This window comes from Lygodium microphyllum, chromosome 3, assembly GCF_053477565.2.
Source record: "Lygodium microphyllum isolate KBCC chromosome 3, Lygodium_microphyllum_v1.1.10, whole genome shotgun sequence".
NCBI lineage: Eukaryota > Viridiplantae > Streptophyta > Polypodiopsida > Schizaeales > Lygodiaceae > Lygodium > Lygodium microphyllum.
In genome coordinates, this window is record NC_141137.1 from 108785186 (window position 1) to 108808624 (window position 23439).

Here is a 23439-nt window from a genome sequence, read left to right on the forward strand (position 1 = left end):
CTGCACCCACTTTGCTTGTCAAACTAGCAAATGGGTGAGAAATCACTTGCACTAGACAAACTACTAAGGTGAAATTCCTACTTGAAAACAAGCCTACAACTGTTAAGTTCAAGGTAATGAATCTAGGAGTCCATGAATGCCTACTCGGAATGGATTGGCTAATCCCCAATGATGCTCACATTCATTGTGGAAAGGGTCAAGTCTCCTTTGGGAATCCTAAGGGTGAGCTAATTACAACACGAGGAGAAGCAGGTAAACCAAAGATTTAGCTAGCTAAGGCAACACATTTCTCCCTCTCTCCATCTCCATCTCCACCTTTTGTTTTGTTTTATTTTCTCTCATCTCCTCTCTCTCTCTCTCTCTCTCTCTCTCTCTCTCTCTCTCTCTCTCTCTCTCTCTCTCTCTCTCTCTCTTTCCCCTAGTTCTCTCTATAAATCCTCTTTCTCCCTCTCTCCATCTATGCCTTTTGTTTTATTTTCTCTCATCTCATTTCTCTCTCTCTCTCTCTCTCTCTCTCTCTCATATTATAAAATAGAGAATATCAGACATACATATGTGGAAAGGCGTTGGACTTGAAGCGCAGGGTACTACTACATAGATGCCAACCGACTCGCCTATCTTCAAAACAACTTGAAGAGGCTAAAGTGGTCGGAGAACTTGAAGATTATCAAGTTATTTATCTTCCATGAGGCTTGTGTGAACTCAACCCTACACATCAGATGCCAGTAAGTACATTGGAACCGCTACATCTATGAAGAGGTAGTTAAAATATTACCAGCAGAGACAGAATTAAAGTAATGGGGAGAAATGAACATCATGGCTATTAAAAACATGGATTTCTTGAACTTCACATGACTTATCACTTCCTGAGAATCCATTCCCCCAATCATACTACTATTCTTTCCTTGTAGCTGAATCCAATAGGGAATTATTAACCTGGCGCTGATGTAACCCCTGAAAAGAAAATCATCTCAGCTAATCCCTATCTATTCCCAAATAATTGTACATGAGGCTTATGCTTTCCTATGGTTAAATAAGAATCTTATGTTCATTCAAATTGTTGCATAGTAGTAATGGAAAATATGTGCGCATTGATTTGAGTTGTATAAGGAGGTGTTAATGCAATCCTAACACACAAAGTTTAAATTGGTAACTAGATACAACCCCAAGCACAGATCCAGAATCATGTTTTCGCACTAAGCACGGTGGAGGCCCAAGAGAAGAAGTTTCTTCTCAAACAAATTAAACCACCAGAATTTGACAAAAAATCGAAGACTGTTGAAGCTGATGCCGAGATATGGATTGAATCCATGGAGGATTATTTCAGTGTACCCGCAACAACACCTGTGAACCAAGCCATGATTGCCAAGCTCAAGCTCACCAGCGAAGCTAGGTTGTGGTGGAAGCAATGGTGTAAAGACCAAGCAGCCAATGACATCACAATAACTTGGGAAAAACTAAAGGAAGCAGTGCAGGGAAGGTATATGCCACTTGTGTAAAGAACTTAGAAGATGAATGAGTTCTTTAAGTTGAGACAGTTGGGCGACTTGTCTCTGGAGGTGTACTATTTGAAATTTGTTTCCTTGTTGAAATACGCCCTGACAATTAGTATCCCCCAACAAGTCTTGAAGTTTTGTGATGGGTTGAATCCACCAATAAACACTCGGTTGGAATCAATGTGTCCTTCGGATTTGCAAGATGCATTGATAAGAGCAGGACCTATTGCCCAAGAAGTTGACCTTGGGCTTACAGAGACCAGAATCCAAGGATCTTGAAAGCCCAAATTAAAAGGGCACAAGGATAGAGTGAAGGCCAATGGAACAAGCCGAGAGCAAATGCAATCAGTGACTTTGTCTCCACTCAAAGGGAGTGATCAAAGCCTGCGTTGTTTTCACTGCAACGAACCCAAGCACTTCAAAAGGGAATGTCCCAAACTTGGCAGAGATCATCGTCAAGGAAGGAATAAGGAAGGGATTACCCATCTACTTGATCAAGCTAAAACAAACCAGATCAGGTAGAGGACACCACTAAATGGTTAAAAGAATATGTGGATGTGTTCCTAGAGGAATTGATTGAACTACCTCCATCTAGAGAAGTGGATCATGAGATTAAGCTAATTCCAGGAGCTGCACTAGTTCCAAAAAGGCCCTACAAGATGTCCATTCTTGAAGCCATTGAGTTAAAGGAACGACTCAAACAACTACTAGACCAAGGATACATATGCCCCAACAGTTCTCCTTGGAGACTCCAGTCTTGTTCCAAAAGAAGAAGGATGGTACACTTTGCCTTTGCATTGATTATAGAGGCCTGAACCAAGTAACCATAAAAAATAAATATCCCATTTCGAGGATAGATGAGTTACTCGATCGACTACAGGGAGCAAAAATCTTCTCCAAGATTGATTTGAGGTCAAGGTATTATCAGATCTGCATCAAGGATGAGGACATTCCAAAGGCGGCATTCAATACTAGATATGGTCCTTTTGAATTCACAGTAATGTCTTTTGGATTGACTAATGCCCCTGCCACCTTTGACAGGCTAATGTAGGACATTTTTAGACCATACCTTGATGATTTCGTACTCGTCTTCTTCGATGACACCTTGCTTTATTCCAAGGAAGAGGGGGATCATGAATCCCAAGTTCGCATCGTCCTTGAGACCATGAGGACTTATAAGCTCTATGCTAAGAAGAAAAAGTGTGTCTTCCTCAAAAGATAGATTGAATATCTTGGATTTATTGTGTCAAATGAAGGAATCTTTGTAGACCCTACCAAGGTTAAGGATGTCCAAGAGTGGTCTCCACAGGCTACTATTAAAGAAGTGCGTAGCTTTCTTGGATTAACAGGTTGGTGCAGGATCTTCATTAAGGACTAAGCTTTAATCACAGCACCCCTTACAAATTTACTGAAAAAGCAAGTTGCCATAGTATTGACGCCCTCTGAACAAGCAAGTTTTGATCAGCTCAAGCATAGCTTGGTGACAACACCAATTCTGAAGCTCCCTGACTTAAGCAAGGAGTTTGAAGTTGTCACAGATGCTAGCTTACTTGCACTGGGCTGTGTACTAATGCAAGAAGGTCATCCCATAGCCTATTCCTCGCAGAAGCTAAAATCCCATGAAAGGAATTATGCCACCCATGACCTGGAGCTGCTAGCATGCCCTCAAACTTTGGTGACATTACTTTCTTGGTAACAAGTTTTCTTTGGTCACGGACCATAAGAGCCTTAAATGGAACTTCACCCAAACCAACCTCAACATGAGGCAACATCATTGGATAGAAGTTCTATAGGAGTATGATTTTGAGATCAGGTATCGACCCGACAAACAATGATCAACAAGTTGTAGTGCCAAGCCAAGGAGTCCTTGAGCTCTAGGCCAGATAGAATCCTAGACATTCGAGAAAAGAGATTGAGGAGTAGAATCCTCAAGGAGTACCTCATCCAATGGAAGGACTTTCCAGAAGAAGATGCCACATGGATTGACGAGAGTACTCTCAACCACCCCCAATCCCTTTCGAGATGAGGACATCTTGATTCCTTAAGGGGGGAAGGATGTAATATTCCCCTCCCTCCCACCGTATGACCCCCTCTTTATTAATGATTAAAAAAAAAGAATAAACACCCCCCCTTTACTCATGCCACCAATTGGCAGACGGAGGGGGGGTTGCCTGTGATGATGTGCGGGCATGGGAAGCTCCAGCTAGCGAATGGAGGGGGGGCTGCTGTGGCCGATGGTTGGTGGAGGATGGGACAACGTGGGGGAGGGGGGCAAAGATTACTCCCTCTTCCCCTCCACCATACTCAGCATGGATGGCAGGTGGCCATCCACCTTTCCGCCCTGATAGAAATAAGGGGGGAGGACTCCCCCCCCCCCCCCAAATACACTATAAAAAGCCCCTTAGTACTAACAAGGGAGGGGATTCATGATCGTGACTCTTCCTTGTTGTTGAACTAGAGAAAGAGAGAGGGAGAGAGTAAGAGAAAAGAGAGAGACTGTGTGAGAGAAAAGAGAGGGAAAGTGTGAGAGAAAAGAGAGAGAGAGAGTAAGAGCAAAAGCGAGAGAGACAGAGAGAGAGAAATTTTTCCTTAGAGGCTTTCGAGCTTTCCCTTTCCTTTTCCCCCCCTCTCTGAGAGGGTTCTCACGAGTGTTTTCCTTCCACAAGAAGTCAATTATCTTGTAGCCTGGGTGCGTAGCAGCGAAGAAAAAAGCCGAATTATACGATGCCTCCTAAGCAAAGTAAGGTCCAATCAAGCGCGAATCCCACTTCAACCAATGGAGCTATGGGCCAAGGAACCGTGGCACTTGGTAACCAGGTGCATCCCATAAATCCTACTTGATGGGAACTCTTAAAAACATAGATCGACTTCATTGGGAAGGGAGAAGTATTCGGGCAAAAATCTATGATAACTAACCACCAATCAGGTTGCATTATTCAATCATGTTGGAAACTGTGTTTTATTGCACTTTGGCATGTTTTGAACGAACAACTTGCACAAAAGATTTCACATTTGTGCACGTTGAAATCAAGGACTTTATTGATTGTGTTTGTAATGCATTAGATTTATGCACTAGCATTGGCATGCTTGAGAGGTAAAATAAACTGAAAAATGGGTTATCAGGATGATAAATCATATTCATCATCAAGCAAAAATCGTACTTTTTGCATCGTGAGATTGGAAAGGTAGGAGTAAAGGCTTAAATAAAGTCCATGGGGATCGTGAGTTGCTATGATAACGGTTAAGTATATTTAGGTCATTGTAATACTAGGTCGGGTATTAGGCCCCTATAAACCTTTAGAGAGAAGTAGCTCGCACTTGCATTTGGCCTGATGACTTCATGTTCCTCACACCAAAGAAAAATATAGGCCTATATTTATGATTTGCATAAGTGCCTTGAAATGAATTCCTAAGAGTAGAACTCCTCATTGCATCATCATCTTAAGATAGGGACTCACATCTAGATTGCGTGGTATCATGGATGGTTTCAACTGCAATGCTAGGGATTCATCTTAAAGATAGTTAAAGGACGTGCATATGAAGGACTAAACTTAATTTCTCAGGGCACTTCAATGAGATGAACCCTATATATGCAAGGATAGGGCTTAACTTGACTTATTTAGGGTTTAAAGGTAAATGGGATAAACTTTTGATATATTCATAGGAGGACCTTGAGACAAGTAAAACACTCATTGGTTCCTACTACATCTGGCCTCGATAAAGCTGAAACAACCTTGAAGATATCACCTTTAACCATGACACAACTCGATGATAATAAAAGAGAGTTTGAGTGTTGTTTTTTCAAGACAATAACCTTGGACTTAAGGCTAGCAAGCTAGGACAACTACCATCCGAGAACTATCAGATATAGAACCAATTGCATAATTGCTCGTTCCTATCACACAGGAGTGGGGTTTGAAAAAAAAAGGTATTCCCTAGCCTCGGAGGATATGGGAGATTTCCGTCAAGGCAAGAAGAACAAATGTTAAGTGTCAAAGATAGGGATTCCACCTTAGTAGATGTCCTAAGCACTCGCCTGCACCATTGTTGTGCTTATAAATTTAGGAACATCGCTTGTAAAAAGATTGTACAACCACAAACTCATAAAATAAATGGGAGTAATGAATCAAGTTGAACTTTTGGAAGGCGCACCAAACCACCCCCAGGTGGCTGCCAACCCTAGCCAAGGGGTTTTTAATAATCGTGACGAGAACGTGGACCAAACCTACCACGAGAGGTCTCTCCGCGTGTTCTATTGAACGTAGGAGTACGCTTGGATACTAGGGGGGATTTGGCTGTAAATTCCTTGCCTCTGGGTCCTACTCAAACGATTTGTGTGACTCGAGATAGATTCCCGAGGGCCCCTATTACTAGTGCAAGGGCGGAATCTTGGAGGAAATAAGGTGCATCCTCACGGATTGCCGATATTCTCCCTTTTGAATGAGACTTGTATCTTAGTTAAAAGGCTAATACTAAGTTTACTTCCAAGGAACTTGTCTGAAATTGTCTTCGTGTCTGTGCCATAAGATTACGTGAATGAATCTTGTTTCCTAAAAGGCTTAATTAAGGAAGCTGCTTTTAAACGTTGTCCATTAATGTGATAGGGCTAATTAGATAACTAAAGTACACCTAATAAGGAAAGCGGGTGGGCAGAACCCCCGACGGGTCTATCCTATGGAAGGGTGGTCTCCCAGAAAATTGTGAGGCTTATTGCAAGGTTTTCCGACCTTTAGGTAGTGTTAAGTTAGAACTCAATTCATATCGTTTTAGGGGACTGGAATGGGACTATGCTCTACGGGCATAGAGGTTGAGCGGCACATCCCTCTCGTTTCTCATTCTCCTTGAACCAAGTGGGATATGGATCTGCTTCGGATTGGGTAATTTTGCGTAAAGAAAAAGGTCTAGGACCTAATGCTAGAATGTTGCCAGGAGACCATGATCATTGGGAACTCAAGTTTTAGGTCGATCTTAGTGGGTTTGGCCATGAACGTTCCATTGCGAGGGAGACTCGGGAAACAACAAATCAGTCCAAACTTTGGACTTTCAGCACTCACAATATCCAAAAAGCATGTACCACTCAAGTAGTATGATCCAAGCATTTGTCAGTAGCAAATACGCATCACAAATACTTCAACCCTATAGGTATATTGTTTCCAAATTCAGGACAGCAACCAGTTCATTGTTTCCAGCCTGCAAATAAGCTCCAAAACTGAGCAATTAACACTCTAATATCATGCTCAAATGCATGATAATAAGGGCATATACATTGTTAGGATGAAAGTCACTAGTGCCCTGGAATCACCTGCTGTTTACTGCAGTAAACAACCAGTCTGCACAGGTCTGTGCTGAATATCTCAAAATCTGTGAAGAATTTGAAAAAGCTTTCTTTTGCGAAGTTGTAGATCACGTCAAAACGGTTATGATGACAGGCCATTTCTCCAAAAACCATTTATGTAGCAAGATATAGCTTCTACAAAAAAACGGGATGTAGGCAGAGTCTCCTTTGATGACGTTTTCTTCAGATCTGATGTCTTGATGTCAAATGGCCACTGCCAAGCCTTTAGGCTTCAGGTGTTCAAGCTCTGATACCATGTTGAAAGAGAGGGAGAGAGACAAAGTGGAGCGGAAGATGAGCCTCAGCTCATTGTTGTTCTTGTTCCATTATTCTTCCATCATTCTCACTGAAAGAGACTTACACACATAGGTATGACTAACCAAGACTAACTTTGGTTAAGTCATTGACTACACCGACTTATTAACTGTTATACACATGTACAACTGTATCCATCTAATGTCGGTCACACACATAAAGATAGACTGACTAAAGAGTAACGGGAGCTTGATATTCTAACAATGAAGCGCTTTAGTAAAATTGTATAGTAAGAGAGAGAGATAGAGAGAGAGAGAGAGAGAGAGAGAGAGAGAGAGAGAGAGAGAGAGAGAGAGAGAGAGAGAGAGAGAGAGAGAGAGAGAGAGAGAGAGAGAGAGAGAGAGAGAGAGAGAGAGAGAGGGACAATTAAAATGATTTAAAAGTAGTTTTATAATTTGCAAGAGACAAACAATGTATTTCTAAATGGAGATTTTCATTAAAAAACTCATTTAAGAAGTCTTGCAGGGATTACATATACCAACCAAACCATGGAAAAGAAACATGGGTTAACATTGCCAAAAACCTATTATGATAAACTTTCAAAGAAGCAAGCTGCATATCAAGGGCAATGTTCTCCAGTGCAAGAAGATGAGCCTGCATGATGACTCATTTGCGTTAACGTTGTTGAAAATATATCAAGATAAACTTTCAAAGAAGTAAGTTGCACATCAAGAGCAATATTATCCGGTGCAACCAAGATTTTGTTCTTGTGAGTAATTAACTCACATACTCCATCCTCTATATACGACCTGCACTATTAAGAAGGTCCTTTAACTTCTCTTCTTGATCATCCAAAGATCCAGCACGTGGCCACCAATTTTTCTAAATATGTTCATAAATTTCACCTATATAACCCTTGATCTCTTCTAACTCATCCTGTATTGTTACTCCATTGGCAAGGTACCCTTCATATTTCTCTTCCAACATTCTCTCAATCCTCTGTAGATGGTCACCAATGTTCTCACAAAGAGAAATCGAAGCATTTTGATGACGAATGTCTTCACTTGCCTTTCAATCCCACTGAACCTCAAGAAACCAATGGAACTATCATGTCCTCCAACATGCTTGAGTGCATGACGAATTGCCTTCTTCCTTGTGATCTCCTTCATTTTACGTACATTCATTTGCACATTAGGAGTGGACTGTATAATATCTTTTTATAGACATATTGTTGTTTGCTGCAAAAGCCTCCATACTGGACAAAAAGCACGTATTAACCTTGAGGGATATATAAAATATTCTCAAAATTCAGAAATAGTGAAATCTCCTAGATCTCTGTCTCTTTGTCTCTCTGTCTCTCTCTCTCTCTCCACCTAACTAACCAACCAACGTAACCAACATAACCAATCTACTCTCTCTCTCTCTCTCTCTACCTAACTAACCATCTAATGTAATCAACATAACTAACCTACTCTCTCTCTCTCTCTCTCTCTCTCTCTCTCTCTCTCTCTCTCTCTCTCTTCTCTCTCTCTAACTAGCCAACCTACCAACTAACTAACACGCTCTCTCAAAACCTACTAATAGCTAAGCAACCAAGTAATATTATATAGATCTCTCTGTAAATAACCACCTAACATCATAAACTAATACAAATACAAACTAACATCATAAAACCAACCAACTAATATCATATCTCTCTCCGTGTGTCCAACTACTAATAGCTAACCAACTAAGAGAGAGAGAGAGAGGGGGAGAGAGGGAGAAGAAGAAGAAAGAGAGAGAGAGAGAGAGACGGAGGGAGAGAGAGAAGAAGAAGACAAAAAGCAAAACCTACTAACCTAACCATCCAACTAACCAACCTACTAACTAACTAACCAATGGAGAGAGAGAGAGAGAGAGAGAGAGAGAGAGAGAGAGAGAGAGAGAGAGAGAGAGAGAGAGAGAGAGAGAGAGAGAGAGAGAGAGAGAGAGAGAGAGAGAGAGAAGAAAAGGAAGAGAGAGGGGTGAGGAGAGAGAGAGAGAGAGAAAGAGAGAAAAGGAAGAGAGAGGGGTGAGGAGAGAGAGAGAGAGAGAGAGAGAGAGAGTAAGAGGAAGAAGAAGAACACAAAGAAGAATGAAAGAGAGACACGACGAGAGAGAGAGAGAGAGAGAGAGAGAGAGCAGGGGCAGAGAGAGAGAAGAAAAGGAAGAGAAAGGGGTGAGGAGAGAGAGCGAGAGTGAGTGAGTAAGAGGAAGAAGAAGAAGAACACAAAGAAGAATGAAAGAGAGACACGACGAGAGAGAGAGAGAGAGAGAGAGAGAGAGAGAGAGAGAGAGAGAGAGAGAGAGAGAGAGAGAGAGAGAGAGAGAACCTACTAATAGCTAACCAACTAACTAATATCATATATCTCTCTCTCATTAACCACCTAACTAACTAACCTACCAAGTAACCACCTGCTTACCAAACTAGTAACAACACAAATAAACCAATGAATACATCAAAACAACTAACTAATATTATATAGATCTCTTTAAAACTACCTAACATCATAAACTAATACAAATACAAACTAACATAATAAAACCAACCAACTAATATCATATCTCTCTTTGTGTGTCCAACTACTAATAGCTAACCAACTAAGAGAGAGAGAGAGAGAGAGAGAGAGAGAGAGAGAGAGAGAGAGAGAGAGAGAGAGAGAGAGCGGGGGGAGAGAGAGAGAAGAAGAAGAAATAGAGGAGAGAGAGAGAGAGAGAGAGCGAGAGAGAAGAAAAAGAAGAAAAAGGAGAGAGAGGACAGGGAAAAAGAACATGAAGAAGAATGAGAGAGAGAGAGAGAGACATGACGAGAGAGAGAGAGAGAGAGAGAGAGAGAGAGAGAGAGAGAGAGAGAGAGAGAGAGAGAGAGAGAGAGAGAGAGAGAGAGAGAGAGAGAGAGCAGGGGGAGAGAGAGAGAGAGAAGAAAAAGAAGAAAAAGGAGAGAGAGGGCAGGGAAAAAGAACATGAAGAAGAATGAGAGAGAGAGAGAGAGATGACGAGAGGGAGAGAGAGAGAGAGAGAGAGAGAGACAGAGAAGAGAGAAGAGAGAAGAGAGAGAACCTACTAATAGCAAACCAACTAACTAATATATATATATCTCTCGCTAACCACCTAACTAACTAACCTACCAACTAACACAAACACAAACTAACATCACAAAACCAACCAACTAATAACTAACTAACCTACCAACTAATTAGCCTACTCACCTAATATATATATCTCTCTCTCGTTAACCACCTAACTAACCAACCTACCAACTAACACAAACACAAACTAACATCACAAAACCAACCAACTAAGAACTAACTAACCTACCAACTAACTAGCCTACTCACCAAACCAGTAACAACAACAACAACAAATAAACCAATAAATAAAGCAAAACAAAATTACAACCAGAGAAAGAGAGAGAGAGAGAGAGAGAGAGAGAGAGAGAGAGAGAGAGAGAGAGAGAGAGAGAGAACCTACTAATAGCTAACCAACTAACTAATATCATATATATATCTCTCTCATTAACCATCTAACTAACTAACCTACCAAGTAACCACCTGCTTACCAAACTAGTAACAACAACAAATAAACCAATAAATACACCAAAACAACTAACTAATATTATATAGATCTCTTTAAAACTACCTAACATCATAAACTAACACAAATACAAACTAATATAATAAAACCAACCAACTAATATCATATCTCTCTCCGTGTGTCCAACTACTAATAGCTAACCAACTAAGAGAGAGTGAGAGAGTGGGGGAGAGAGGGAAAAGAAGAAGAAAAAGAGGGAGAGAGAGAGAGAGAGAGAGAGAGAGAGAGAGAGAGAGAGAGAGAGAGAGAGAGAGAGAGAGAGAGAGAGAGAGAGAGAGAGAGAGAGAGAGAGCAGGGGGAGAGAGAGAGAGAGAAGAAAAAGAAGAAAAATGAGAGAGAGGGCAGGGAAAAAGAACATGAAGAAGAATGAGAGAGAGAGAGAGAGAGAGAGAGAGAGAGAGAGAGAGAGAGAGAGGACCTACTAATAGCAAACCAACTAACTAATATATATATCTCTCTCGCTAACCACCTAACTAACTAACCTACCAACTAACACAAACACAAACTAACATCACAAAACCAACCAACTAATAACTAACTAACCTACCAACTAACACAAACACAAACTAACATCACAAAACCAACCAACTAATAACTAACTAACCTACCAACTAATTAGCCTACTCACCTAATGTATATATCTCTCTCGTTAACCACTAACTAACCAACCTACCAACTAACACAAACACAAACTAACATCACAAAACCAACCAACTAATAACTAACTAACCTACCAACTAACTAGCCTACTCACCAAACCAGTAACAACAACAACAAATAAACCAATAAATAAAGCAAAACAAAATTACAACCACAGAGAGAGAGAGAGAGAGAGAGAGAGAGAGAGAGAGAGAGAGAGAGAGAGAGAGAGAGAGAGAGAGAGAGAGAGATCACCAACTTGAATAATAGTTGCAAAAAACTAGCCAGACGACCACCAATCCTCACAAACAATCAGTGTACCAAACAACCCAAAATACCAATAAATTAAACCATACCAAGCAAACCAACCTACCATCTCTCTCTCTCTCTCTCTCTCTCTCTCTCTCTCTCTCTCTCTCTCTCTCTCTCTCTCTCTCTCTCTCTCTCTCCCTCTCTCTCCCTCTCTCTCCCTCTCTCTCCCTCTCTCTCTCTCTCTCTCTCTCTCTCTCTCTCTCTCTCTCTCTCTCCATAACTAACCCATAACACACATAATCATTCATCGATCAACAATAAACTATCTCACTAAAGTAATCTATAGTAAGTAACTAAAACAAAAAATTAAACTAACCCTAAACTATATCCATAAATAAAAAATTAAAGTACGGAGATACTAATCTCACTAAACTAATCTAAGGTAAGCAACTAAAACAATAAAATTAAATGAATCTAATAAACTAATCTAATCTATCAATCAACAAACTAATCTAAGGTAAGTAACTAAAACAATCAATAAACTAAAACAAAAAATTAAACTAACCTTAAACTATATCCATAAATAAAAAATTAAAGTCCGAAGATACTTATCTCACTAAACTAATCTAAGGCAAGTAACTAAAACAATAAAATTAAATGAACCGTAAATAAAATTATCTAAAGTTAACTATCTAACTAAACTAAATTAACTAATCAATCTAACTAAACTAATTAAACTATCTAAAGTTCACTAACTAACTAAACTAAACTATCTAATAGATAATGAACTAAAATAAACTAATCTAGTCTAATCTAATCTATCAATCAACAAATTAATCTAAGGTAAATAGCATAAAAATGATAAATAAAGTAAAAAAATAAAATAAAATAACATAAAAAGCTTACTAAACCAAACTAGCTAAACCAACTTACCATTCTCTAATCAATTTAACTAACTAACTAAACTAACTTACTATTTAAAGTAAACTATCTAACTAAACTAATCTATTCTAATAATCTAAGGTAAGTAACCAAAACAAAAAACTAAACTAACCCTAAACTATATCTACAAATAAAAAAATAAAATAACATAAGAAAATAACTAACTAACTTACTAATCTAATCAAATAATACAAACCTACTAACTTACTATATCTGTAACAAATAAAAAAGTAAAATAACCTCAAGCAATTAAAGTAAAAAAAATAATTAAAACCAAATAACTTACTAATTAAGTATCTCACTAAACTAATCTAAGATAAAATTAAAAGAACTGTAAATAAAAGTAAGCAAAAAATTGAAATAACATAAAAAACTTACTAATCTAATCAAAATATTAGATTAGTAACTAAACTTACTAACTAATTAAACTATCTAAAGTTAACAAATTAATTAAACTAACTTACCATTCTCTAATCAATTTAACTGACTAACTAAACTAACTTACAATTTAAAGTAAACTAAAACAACAAATTAAACTAACCCTAAACTATATGTACAAACCTACTAACTTATACTAATCAATCATTAATCATTGATCACTATCTCACTAAACCAAAACAACAAAATTAAACCAACTGTAAATAAAATTAAACAAAAAATTGAAACAACATAAAAACCTTACTACTCTAATAAAAAAATTAGATTAGTTAACTAACTAAATAACTAAATTAAACTAACTAATCTAATCTAACTAAATAAATTAACCAACCATAAATAACATTTTAAAAATTTAAAATAACATAAAAAATTGTCTAATCTAAATAAATAAACACGATTTGAACAACCTCCCCCTCCTGAAAAGCACACACACTCTATGAATGGGAACAAACAGAAAAATAAAATGTGAATACTCTCTTTCACACACACACACACACACACACACACACACTCTCTCTCTCTCTCTCTCTCTCTCTCTCTCTCTCTCTCTCTCTCTCTCTCTCTCTCTCTCTCTCTCTCTCTCTCTCTCTCTCAAAAACTACTATGTATATATAGTAGTTATACTAGCTACTATATATAGTTAGTTATATATAGTTATACTAACTGTATATAACTAACTAACTATATATATAGTAGTTAGTTATATATAGTTAATTACAGTTATATACAAATATATATAGTTACTTATATATAGTTAATATATAGTAGTTAGTTATATATAGTTAATTACAATGATATAAAGTTATATACAATTATATATAATTAGTTATATACAATTAATATATAGTTAGTTATATACAGTTAGTATAACTATATATAACTAACTAACTAACTAACTAACTGACTAACTGACTAACTAACTAACTAACTAACTAACTCTCTCTCTCTCTCTCTCTCTATATATATATATATATATATATATATATATATATATATATATATATATATATATATCAATTAATAATATATCACATGATGTGTGACTTTGGGGGGAAGCAACTCGTGGAACTTAGGAAAAGGGGGTAAATAAGGGAAAAACCAAGTGCGGCATTTGTCGCAAACATTTTTGAGAGAGAGCGAGAGAGATCACAACACAAGCTCAATGAAAATGCTAGCGGCAAATATTACTTTTATTCAATATTTTTTTGTCTTACTCTCATTCACTCACACTCTCACACTCAAAATTCCCTCTCCCTCTCTCACTCAATATTACTTTGTCTTACTCTCATTTACTCATTCTCTCACACTCAAAATTTCCTCTCTCTCTCTCTCTCTCTCTCTCTCTCTAAGCTTACACACACACACACACACACACACACACACACACACACACACACACACACACACACACACACACACACACACACACACACACACACACACAAATACCAATAATATGGAAGAGCTGAACTTGTCAATTTATGAAGGAGCCAATCCACCCGTCTACCAGTCAACCTCTTTGAGCTACCTAAGAGTTTGTACTTTAAGGTGCCATGGTATGCTTCTATAGCACCATTGGTGTCTTGATCGGAATGTGGAAGTGTACGTGTTGCACGTATCCACATATCTTACAACACACACATAATACAACTATTTAAAAGATGTATAAAAATGAAAATATAACAAAGTAATTTGAAATAGATAATTAGGAGTCCTTACCAATCTTGGGCTCCCAATATGTTTTGAAGTAGTGCAAGAATGTTATCTCATCAGCAAACTCTTTTTTAAATATATCTATCATATCCCTTGCTTTCTCCTTTTTATAGCTACTTCTGTTGCCTCGCAGTCACCTTTGATATTCATAATATTGCCTAGAGCTTGGAAAATCAGAGCTCTTTTTGGCCATTCTGGGACTTTTTTAATAAGATGCTTTAACCAACAACAATGAACATGCTATAAGCACAAATAAAAAGGGGGTGTTAGATATGATCAATGCCCCACCCTCATTAGGTGCCACCAATGATCCATGGTGCTCAAAGTTGTAAGGCCCCCATTATGAGGAGAAGCCAAATGTGAGCCCGGACATTGGTTGAGTCCCGACTTGTATAGTATATGAGGTCTATGTGATCGGATGGCAAAAAGGTGACTGTTGTGGGTCTAATCTTTGGGTTAGATGGAGTACTTAAGCTGGTAGCAACTCGAGGCGCATTGCATCGAGTTGCGGGGTAAGGGAGTTAAAAGGGGCCCCTATTGTGGGGTTCGGGGGCCGCGGAAGCAGCCCCTGGCTTCCCTGGAATATTCCTTGGCCGACTAGTGGAGGCTCATATGGTAGGTCGGTCAGGCCGACTTAATAGCCTTCGCGGGCTATAAAAGCTAAACCCCTTCACAGCCATCTATCATTCATCTTTCACCCAGTCAGAGTTGTTGTTCCAGCTAGCCTTAAGCTCTTCACCTATCTTCTGTCTAGATCGCCATCTAAGCTTCACACAGTGGAAGCGCACGGGTGGACAGAGCCATCTTTGTATCAGTTGTTTGGAGCTAAAGAATTTATTAATTCTCCTCTTATCTGTTGTGTACTCTCTATCTCTATCTCAGATTCTGTTCGCTGCGCTGTGTAATTTTTTACATAGGCAAATTAAAGACAACCCTACACACAATACATTTGTCAAAAATGTAATACTTTTAGTCCATGAATTAAATGTTTTCCAAAATGATGCAGGCATGTGAAATGTACCTTAAAGTATCTATCTCTCTTTCAACATCATCCACCAAAAAAGCTGTTGGCTCCCATGATTTGTGAAAATCTAGCATGTGATCCCTAAACTTTGTGAGCCAAAATTTGTTTACCTCAAATGTTGCACTTGAGGTTAACACCCAAGCAATTGGGACACCATTTTAGTGGGATTCAAATATAAGGATTGTGTATAAATTGAACTATCAAATGCAAGTTTCAAATATAAGCAAAATGCATAAAACTTTAAGTAAAAACTAAAAGTACACAAGAATAATATTAATAAATTACCTTATACTTGTTTGTACCAAATGTTGAATCTATTGCTAATAAGTTTCCATTTCCATATCTGTCACACATATCTCGTTGCCATGGTGTTTGAATCCCCAATATGAAATCCTTATCAATAGAAAGATTGTGTTCCTTATACACAAATGTCATTTCCTTGTTTTCAATGCACCATCTCTTTGTGCTTTTAGCATCATTGTCATGTAATTGATATTGGCCAATGGCAAGCTTCCTAGATATATTCATAATATCTTAGATGGAGAGAAATTCATCTCTTTCCATAGGATGATTTGCATTGTTGCTTTGGCGCTGATGCACATATTGAATGTGACACTCCAATACTTGTTGTGGTGAAAAACCTTTGTATAACATACTAGACACTCATTTTTTTTTCTCTAGTGATATCCATGGGGAAAATAAGGAATGTGAATTGACATCTAAATCCGCCATTGGAATGCCATGACAAATCATATCTACATCATCAGTATGATACGGATTGATAAATGAGATAAATGCCAAACTGGTGTCATGGGATAGGCGAGTCACTATAAAATGACACAAACAACCCGTGTTAAGCTGTCTCATTGTTTTGCGTGGTCGGCATTTTCTTGGTTGTCCTTGACTGGTCAAGATGTCATTAGGACATAAAACCTCCACATTTCGGGTGTCTTTATAAGGACCATAAGCACACCAAAATCTATTTGTAGGAAATGAATGTTGTAGCTATTAGTGTGGTCAAATAATAAGGAAATCAATATGAGTAGCAAAATAATTATATGCACTTACGTGATCTTCTCTATCCATGTGTTGTCTGATGGTTTTTTCAATTCATTTGGTTATCATCAATATGGTGAGAGTACTTTTTGAAAGTTGTAGGAAAATCAATATTTTTTCCTTCCCCTTGTGCAAAATCATTTACTCGACACCATGGAATAATTGCCCTTCTCAAAACCTTATATTTCGATTTTTCGTCATAAACGAGCTGCCATTGTAAATGCTTTGCATTGAATATGCCAATAAGCAATGTCGGGGATTGTGGGCTTGCCATATGTAGGAGAAGAGAGTGAGAATATGGGCTATGTATCTGCACAAAAGTAAAGTTATCCCATAAATATATTTTATTAGATAGACTAAATGTTACTTTCCTCTAAAGTTGTTTGTTCTGTAAAGTATGATTAGTTTACATATTATTGTAGTGTAAAAAAGGAATACATTAGTGCAAGCTCTCTCTCTCTCTCTCTCTCTCTCTCTCTCTCTCTCTCTCTCTCTCTCGTGTCATACATTAATAACTTTGAACTTCATGTTGTGGATCACTAATGATTTTGTGGTTACCTAATATAATACTTATAATATACACATTCTTATATGAGCAATACGAAATGTAATAGAGAAACTTTATTTCTTGTAGTATATACATTGATATAGTCTAGCTACATATAGTGATGTATCTATTGCTCATAGTACATGAAATATAGTTACAACTACGATTACATTTCATGCTTTGCATCATTAATAGTTATGTGTGTATATTTCACTGTAGTAGCTTAAAATCAATGCAATTGAGTAGCATATATTCACTATAAGGATATGGAAATATAGCGACGGCGATTTGTGACGTAAAATAGAGGCGTCGCTATTTGCGTTGCTATTAGCATCGCATTTGTGACGCAAATAGTGACAGTACTCAGACGAAAAAAATGCGGGCCGAAACTCGAGCACATTATTTTGCGCACATACACGAAAGAGAGTGAAAGGGAGAGCGAACATCTTGCATTTGAGAGGGAGAGGGAGAGAAAGAGAGAAAGAGGGAGAAAGAAGGCTTCTCACCACCGCCACCGCCGTCGCCGTTCGTGAAGAAGAGGAGGAGGTGTACAGAGGGCGAAGAGGAGCCGCTGTCGCAAGAGAAGCCGCTAAACCCTTCTTCGAGCCTTTACGGTGAGTGCATTGTCCATTCTTGCTTTGCTTTTGTGTCTTCTCTCTCTCTTTTACTTGTTTTTGGTATAATTCGTGTGTATTGAGAGAGGGAGAGGAAACGAGAGAGAAAGAGAGGGAGAGGGAGAGGGAGGGAGAGGAAATGAGAGAGAGAGAGGGAGAGGGAATGGGAAAGGGAGGGAGAGAGGGAGAGGGAGAGAGAGAAAATGAGAGAGGGAGAGGGAGAGGGAGAGGGAGAGGGAGAGGGAGAGAGGGAAACATTAAACATAATAGGGAAAGAGAGGGAGAGGGAGAGAGAGAAAATGAGAGAGGGAGAGGAAGAGGGAGAGCGAGAGGGAGAGGGAGAGGGAGAGGGAGAGAGGGAAACATTAAACATAATAGGGAAAGAGAGGGAGAGAGAGAGGGAGAGGAAGAGAGAAAAGGAAATGAGAGAGGGAGAGGAGAGAGAAAAAATGAGAGAATGAGAGGAGAGAGAAAAAACATTAAACATAATAGGAAAAGAGAGAAAGAGAGGGAGAGGGTGAGGGAGGGAGAGGAAATGAGAGAGGGAGAGGAAGAGAGAAAAGGAAATGAGAGAGAGAGAGGAGAGAGAAAAAACATTAAACATAATAGGAAAAGAGAGAAAGAGAGGGTGAGGGTGAGGGTGAGGGAGGGAGAGGAAATGAGAGAGGGATGTTGAGATATCGAGCTCCACTTGTGATATGCCAGGGTGACCGTTGTGTATTTATGTCACCGACTTGTCAGTTGGCAGATGCGGTTGGTACACCACCCATGAATAATAGCTAGATGACAGCTATCCTTATCTACTCTAGTTTGTGGCTCAGTTAGTATGCCACCTTAGTTAGTTGAGTTTGGTTTGAGACCCATATATAGGGTTCTTCTATTTCTTTGTATGTGAGTTCTTTTGGCTTACACAACTAAGAAGAGGAAAACTGTTTTCAGCCTCCACCCTTGTGTGTATTCCCCCATTGTGTAAGCAAGAAAGCTACAAGTGAGACTCCTTCCTTCTCTCCCACAATCTTGACATGGTATCAGAGCCTTGTTCGTGGTAAGGAGCTCAAGAAAGCAAGCCAAGTTCACGGTGTTCTGGTAAGAGAACCAGTGTTGCTTTCATTCTTCTGTTTTGGGAGCAAGTCTCTGCCAGGTAGCACAGCCGAAAAGTGCAAGAGTGCATTGTCTCAGGTTGAGACACCCTTCGCGGTGAAGCAAGAGGGCAATCTATGCTGCGGGTAAGGGCTTTAGCCCTGGTGACCCTGTTTTTTTGATTTGAGGCCATTTCGGGGCCTGTTTTAGAGGCGGAAGTTTTCTGCACGCACTCAGGAAAAGGCCCAGTTTTATGCTGTGCAACCATTGTTCTACAGGTCGGTGAAAAGTTACTGTAGAAATTACATCGTATGCCTGTGCGCAGAGACATTGGGAGTTACAGAATCATCCTTGTTGCCTGTTGATGCAAAATCGTCACTAGAAAGTGACTGTGTGGTCAAATACCACTTTCGTCAGTTTTGCAGATTTGCCCTTGTGAGGCTGAAGCTGTGTTTTTTGCAGTGACAGAATTTTTTACAGTGTTCTGTAATGGCGTCTGATTCTCTTTCACAGATTGTCACTGAAAAGCTTGACAAGAACAACTTCCAAGCATGGAAGTTTAGAATGACGAATTTCCTTATGGGAAAAGGATATTGGAAATTTGTTACAGGAAATGAAGAAGAACCAGTTCTTCCTGATGTTCCCAATCAACAGCAAATGCAGGCATTTAAAGGATGGCATGAGAGAGCCAGGAAAGCTATGTACTGGCTGTCTATTAGCATTTCAGACTCTATGATTGTGCATATTCAAGATGCAAGTACGCCAAAGGAGGCATGGGATACTTTGTCAAAAATGTATAGCACAAATACGCAAGCCAGGAAAATGCAGCTCAAGCAAGAGTTGCACAATGTGCAAAGAGAAAGTATGAGCATCAGTGAGTACCACATGAAGGTGAAGAAGATTGCAGATGCACTTGCTTCCATTGGGTCGCCAGTGGAAGATGATGATTTAGTTTCTGTGACCTTGAATGGTCTAGGAAAGGATTATGCACAGTTTCGAACATCCATTTCCGTCCATGAAAGATTTCCTGATTTTGAGGAGTTGATTGCTCTTCTAATTTCTGAGGAGCAGAGAAATGGTGGTGCATCTTCTTCAGGAGGAACTTCAAAAGAAGCTGTCTTCTACTCAAATGCTGGAAGAGGTAGAGGTAGAGGTAGAGGAGGCCGATCTGGAGGCCGTGGTAGAAATCAGAATATGCAGCAAACTCAAGAAAACCAGTCCTATGGAGGAGGACGTGGTAACTCTAGAGGCAGGGGGAGCCAAAGAGGTCGTGGTGGATGGCAAAGAGGCCAAAATGCAAACAGTAATGTTGAATGCTACTACTGTGGTAAAATGGGTCATATGGCTAAAGACTGCTATAAAAAGTAGAATGACATCATGAATGGAAAACTGCAACAAGGGAATTATGCATCTTCTAGTAGACAGGGTGATGACAGAAATGAGCATTTGTTTATGGTGCAGCACATGAACAATTCTGTGACAAGTGCAGAAGAAAGCAATGATGTATGGTATGTTGACTCAGGTGCATCAAACCACACGACAGGTCATGCAGAATGGATGGAGGATGCAAGGAAAATGGAAAAACCAGGATTTGTGGAGACTGGTGATGATACTGCACATCCTATTGTGCAGATTGGAAAAATTCCTTTGTCTATGCAGGATGGGAAAAAGAAATACCTATCCGATGTATTTCATGTCCCGAATATCACCAAGAATCTGGTTTATATTGGTCAAATGGTTGAGCAGGGCTTGCAGCTCAGATTTAATCCTCATGGATGCTTTGTTGAGGATATGAAAAATAAAGGTCGCTTGATAGCAAAAGAAAAGAAGAAGGGCAGAATGTTTACGTTGGATGCAGATATGCCTGAATTGAGTGCAACAATGTTTGCACATGGGACCGGTATAGTTGCAGATATTGATATCTGGCATAAACGCATTGGTCATGTTAATGTACAACGACTTAAATCAATGCAGGCCCAAAATATTGTTGCAGGATTGCCTAAATTCAAGGTTGTAGAAATGCATAAGGTATGTGAAGCCTGTCAATTTGGAAAACAGGCAAGGAAACCATTTCCTAGACATGTTCAAGAGAGTAAGAAGCCATTGGAATTAATCCACTCTGATGTGTGGACTACTAAAGCTGCATCTCTTGGAGGATGTCATTATTTTATCACTTTCATTGATGACTATAGCAGAAAAGTTTGGGTGTATTTTATAAAAAAGAAAAGTGGTGTTTTTGGGCATTTCAAAACTCTTAAAGCTATGGTTGAAAAAGAAACAAGTCTGCAAATAAAATGCCTAAGGTCAGATGAAGGGGGAGAGTACCTCTCAAATGAGTTTGCAAGGTTCCTACAGGAGCATGGCATAAAGCAGCAATATTCATGCAGTCATACCCCACAACAAAATGGAATTGCAGAAAGGAAAAATAGGCATATTGGAGAGGTATCTCGTGCCATGCTCAATTAAAAAGACTTGCCAGATTTTTACTGGGCTGAAGCAGTTGCTACAGCAGTCTACATAATGAACAGGACTCCCACTGCAGCAATACATGGGATGACTCCAGAGGAGAGGTATACTGGTAGGAAACCAAATATTTCTCATTTGAAGATTTTTGGATGCATTGCCTATGTTCATGTGCCAGATGAGTTGAGATCCAAGTTGGATCCAAAAGCTGAGAAGTGCATCTTTATTGGTTACTCTCTACAACACAAAGGGTATAGATGCTATAACCCTTCTACTCGTAAGTTTACAGTGAGCAGAGATGTTGTTTTTGATGAGATAAGTAGCTGGTATAAACCAGTAAATGTGATTGATAATGTAGATGCACAAAACGGTAATGCTGCACAGAATTCACAGCAGCAGTCACAAAATATTAGTGGACCTAGAACGTCTTCTAGCAGTGGTTCACATTCTTCGCCATGGACAGGCAGATTGAGATCAGGAGAATCTTATCAAAGCAATGCAGATAGTGGTATGCAAGTATCACAAAAAGGAAAAGAAAAGGTAGATCAGCCCATGTTTGATGTGAATGCAGGTCACTCTTATGTGGATGGTGAATCTAGTGGCTCAGAACAGAGCATTGATGATGAGTTGGGTATTCCTTCTATTGTTACACCTGGAGTAAGGAAGACCAGGGATGTTTTGAGAGCACCTGAAAGTGAGCCTACTTTGCGTAGGTCTACTAGAGCTAGGTATCCTGTGGATAGGCTGAAATATGATGGATTTACAGCCATTCACTATGCTTATATGGTCAAAGTGATACATGAACCAGAACCCACTTCTTTTGAGCAAGCCATGGGAAAAGAAAAATGGGAGAAAGTCATGGATGAAGAAATGGATGCCTTGGAAGCAAATGCTACATGGGAATTGGTACCTTTGCCTAAAGGTAAGAATGCAATTGGCTGTAAGTGGGTTTATAAGGTGAAGCACAATGCAGATGGTTCTGTGAACAGATACAAGGCAAGATTAGTAGTCAAGGGGTATGCACAAACATATGGCATTGATTATGAAGAAACATTCAGTCCGGTTGCAAGGATGGCAACCGCAAGAGCAGTCATTGCTATGGCTGTATCAAAGGAATGGTCTTTACATCAGATGGATGTAAAGAATGCCTTCTTGCATGGTGATTTGCAAGAAGAGGTATATATAGAGCAGCCACCAGGTTATGTCCATGCTGTTCATCCAGAGTTTGTTTGCAAGTTGAAGAAAGCCTTGTATGGCTTGAAGCAAGCACCTAGAGCATGGTCTGACAAGATAGGACAGTATCTTGTCACTATTGGCTTTCAGATTTCCAAGGCAGATTTTTCACTCTATGTGAGAAAAACAGAGAAAGGTATTATGCTTCTTGTCATTTATGTTGATGATTTGATTATCACAGGTGATAGTGATGAAGATATCCTTCATGTGAAAATGCTATTGAAGCAGAAGTTTGAGATGAAGGATTTGGGAGAGCTGCGTTATTTCTTGGGCATTGAGGTGATTAGATCACCAAGTGGAATACAGCTCTTGCAGAGGCAGTATGGATTGGACATGCTGTCCAAATATGGGATGACAGGCTGTAAGCCTATTTCAGTTCCTTTGGAGCAGAATGTGAAGCTGAGCGCAGATGCAGGTGAGCTTCTGGAAGACCCTACTATGTACAGACACATAGTAGGAAGTTTGATTTATATGACTATTACCAGGCCAGATTTGAGCTATGCTGTTGGATTGGTAAGTCAGTTTATGCAGGCTCCAAGGAAACCGCATTTGGATGCGGCTAGACGCATACTCAGGTATGTGAAGTCCACATTGCAGTATGGACTATTTTATGAGACTGGGGTTCGGATACAGTTGTATGGATACACTGATGCTGATTGGGCTGGTAGTATTTCTGATAGACGATCTACCAGTGGATATGTGTTCTCTTTTGGGAGTGTTGCAGTCACTTGGAGTAGCAA

At 39.3% G+C, this 23439-nt stretch overlaps 1 pseudogene; it reads right to left on the reverse strand.

Annotated features, from left to right (window-relative positions):
• Positions 1 to 7968: 7968 nt before the first annotated feature.
• LOC148038735 (uncharacterized) lies at positions 7969 to 16270 on the reverse strand (annotated as a pseudogene).
• Between the last annotated feature and the right edge of the window lie 7169 nt (positions 16271 to 23439).